The 3,149-nt window shown below is 43.3% G+C and overlaps 1 pseudogene; it reads left to right on the top strand.

The window, feature by feature from the left end:
* Window positions 1–615: 615 nt before the first annotated feature.
* Window positions 616–2,011, top strand: LOC139601233 (uncharacterized; annotated as a pseudogene).
* The last annotated feature ends 1,138 nt before the right edge of the window (window positions 2,012–3,149 follow it).

Genomic DNA, 3,149 nt, shown 5'->3' with positions numbered 1-3,149 from the left:
TAAATGAACTCTTTTAAAAGTAAGACTTAAAAGTATTGAATAATCCTTCACAGCTTTCATGAAACAAAAAATCCATACATTAAATTGCACTCTTATTTCATCCTCATTCAAACAATCTTATAGCATTTCATAGCATTTAATTGTATTTTACATGAGCTTCTACACTGAAATTTCTTGCTTAACGTCACATCCATGGACACGTATGGTGGACTGTCCCTGTGTGCTGAAGGACGAGTCGACGAGGAAAATGTCCAGCCTGAATGGGCAACTTAGGAATAAAAAGGGGATATATTGTGCTTGGAAGGAGGGCCAGGTCTCTCAGGAAGTATTCAAGGGGGCTTCTAGGGCATGTGGGAAAAAATTAGAGAGGTCAAAGCTCAGTTTGAACTTAATTAGACAACTGTTATAAAGGATAATAAAAAATGTTTTTACAAATATATTAATGGTAAAAATAAGGGTAAGACCAACCTTTGTTTGAGGGAGGGAACTTAGTAACTGCAGATGAGTAGAAGGTGGAAGTACTTAATACCTTCTTTGCCTCAGTCTTTAGTGGGAAGATGGCTTGTCCTCAGGACAACTGTCATCCTGGGTTGGCAGAGGGTCTCAGGGAGCAGAATGGTCCCTTTTATCCAGGAGGAGGTGGTCAGAGAACTGCTGAGCTGCTTGGATGTTCATAAATCTATGGGCCCAGATGGGATCCATCCCAGAGTGATGAGAGAGCTGGCAGATGAGCTTGCGAAGTCACTCTCCATCATTTACCAACAATCCTGGCTCACTGGGAGGTTCCAGGTGAGTAGAAGCTGGCCAATGTGACACCTATTCACAAAAAGGGTGGGAAGGAGGGTCCTGGTAATCATAGTCCAGTTAGCCTGACCTCAGTACCCGGTAAGGTTATGGAACAGTTTATACTGAGTGCCAGCACACAGCACCTACAGCATGGCCAGGGTGTCAGACCCAGCCAGCATGGGTTAGGAGGGGTAGGTGGCATTTCACCAATCTTTTATGACCAGGTGACCTGCCTGGTGGATGCGGGAAAGCCTGTGGATGTTGTGTATTTGGACTTCAGCAAGGCCTTTAACACTGTCTCCCACAGCATACTCCTAGACAAGCTGGCAGCCCACGGCTTGGACAGGAGCACTCTGTGCTGGGTTAGGAACTGGCTGGATGGCCAGGCCCAGAGAGTGGTGGTGAATGGTGCTGCTTCCAGCTGGCAGCCAGTCACCAGTGGTGTCCCTCAGGGGTCTGTGCTGGGGCCAGTTCTGTCCAATATCTTTATTGATGACATGGATGAGGAGATTGAGTCTTTTATTAGTAAATTTGCAGATGACACTAAGCTGGGAGCGTGTGTTAATCTGTTGGAAGGTAGGAAGGCTCTGCAGAGAGACCTGGAAAGGTTGGATGGATTGGCAGAGTCCAATAAGATGAAGTTTAATAAGTCCAAGTGCCAAGTCCTGCATTTTGGCCACAATAATCCCTGGGGGCCAAGAAGGCCAATGGCATCCTGGCCTGTGTCAGGAATAGTGTGGCCAGCAGGAACAGGGAGGTCATGATTCCACTGTACTTGTCACTGGTGAGGCCACACCTCAAGTGCTGTGTCCAGTTCTGGGCCCTCAGTTTGGGAAGGACATTGAGAGGCTTGAGAACATCCCAAGGAGGCAATGAGGCTGGTGAGGGGCTTGGAACACAAACCCTGTGAGGAACGACTGAGGGAGCTGGGGGTGTTTAGCCTGGAGAAAAGGAGACTCAGAGGTGACCTTATCACTCTCTACAATTTCCTGATAGGTGGCTGTAGTCAGGTGGGGCTTGGTCTCTTTCTCCATGCACCAACTGACAGAACCCAAGGACAGAGTCTCAAGCTGCACCAAGAGAAATATAGGTCGGATATTAGGAAAAAGTTTTTATGGAAAAAGTGATAAAGTGCTGGAATTGTTTGCCTGGGGATGTGGTGGAGTCACCATCCCTGGATGTGTTTAAAAAAAGATTTCATGTGGCACTCAGTGCCATGATTTAGTTGAGGTGTTAGGGCTGGGTTGGACTTGATGATCTTGAAGGTCTTGTCCAACTCAGGGATTCTGTGATTCTGTGATTCTATGAATTTCTATCTGACTGCAAGTCTCATGCTTTTGAAATATCAATCAAGCTTCAGGCTTTTAAAAAGTTCCACTTGTTGAAACATGAGAAAATAATAAGAAAACCTTAATGCAAACAGGGCAATTGTTACTCTTCTTTATGAAGATCTTATTTTTTTACTTACGTTGACCAGAGTAAATGAAGTTTCCTCATCTCATTCTATTTGCTCAAATTTATTTCATTTTCTTCCCTTCTTCTTGTAAAATGTTCTATATTAACCCTTTTCCCCCTTCAATCAACTCTCTGTTTTGACCCTCTACGCTCTCATGCATTTTCTTATTCCTTACTCAGCCTGGATTTTGATCAGTTTACCTTCTCTGTTGAAGCATCATTAGTTGTGCACTTCCTAGCTCTGTCTTCTTTCAGCTTTTCTACACTTCAACAGAAGTGTACAGTGACCTCATCTTCCTTAAACATTTCTTGGTCTTTCTTCTTACATTAAGACACTTCTTTCTGCATTACACACCGAGTTATCTTCTGAATAACTTCTCATTGTTGTTGTTTTGCCAGTAATATTTTTTAAAAGTTTTTGCTAAGGGAAGCAAAAATCAGATAGTCATTGAACATTTCCATCCAACCTTAAAAAGCTACATAATTTAATTTGTAGCCTTTCCTTTTATTTAAAGATGTCAATGCGGCACTTGTGAAAATGGAAATACTACCCTGAAACCCAGTCACCCACACATTCAAAAGATAGTTTTACACAGATTTCCATTGCATTTGGTTTCTCACATTATTTTGGGTTTAATACAGCAGTAGTGGTGACTTCTTTTCATAGAATCACAAACTCATTAAGGCTGGAAAAGACCTTTAAAGTCATTGAGCTCAACTTTGACCCAGCAACACCCTACCAACTAAACCACAGCACTATGTACTACATCCAGTCATTTCTTGGACAGGGTCAGGGAGGTGGCTCCATGACTTCCCTGGGCAGCCTATTCCAACATTCAATCACCCTTTCAGTGAAGAAATTCTTCCTGATGTCCAACCTGAACCTCTCCTGGCACCTTTTAAAATTT

This window comes from Agelaius tricolor, unplaced genomic scaffold, assembly GCF_023055355.1.
Source record: "Agelaius tricolor isolate 1412-34295 unplaced genomic scaffold, bAgeTri1.0.p SCAF_2, whole genome shotgun sequence".
NCBI classification, from domain to species: Eukaryota; Metazoa; Chordata; class Aves; order Passeriformes; family Icteridae; genus Agelaius; species Agelaius tricolor.
Note: the sequence above shows the minus strand (reverse complement) of the source record. Positions and strands in the feature narration are given on the sequence as shown.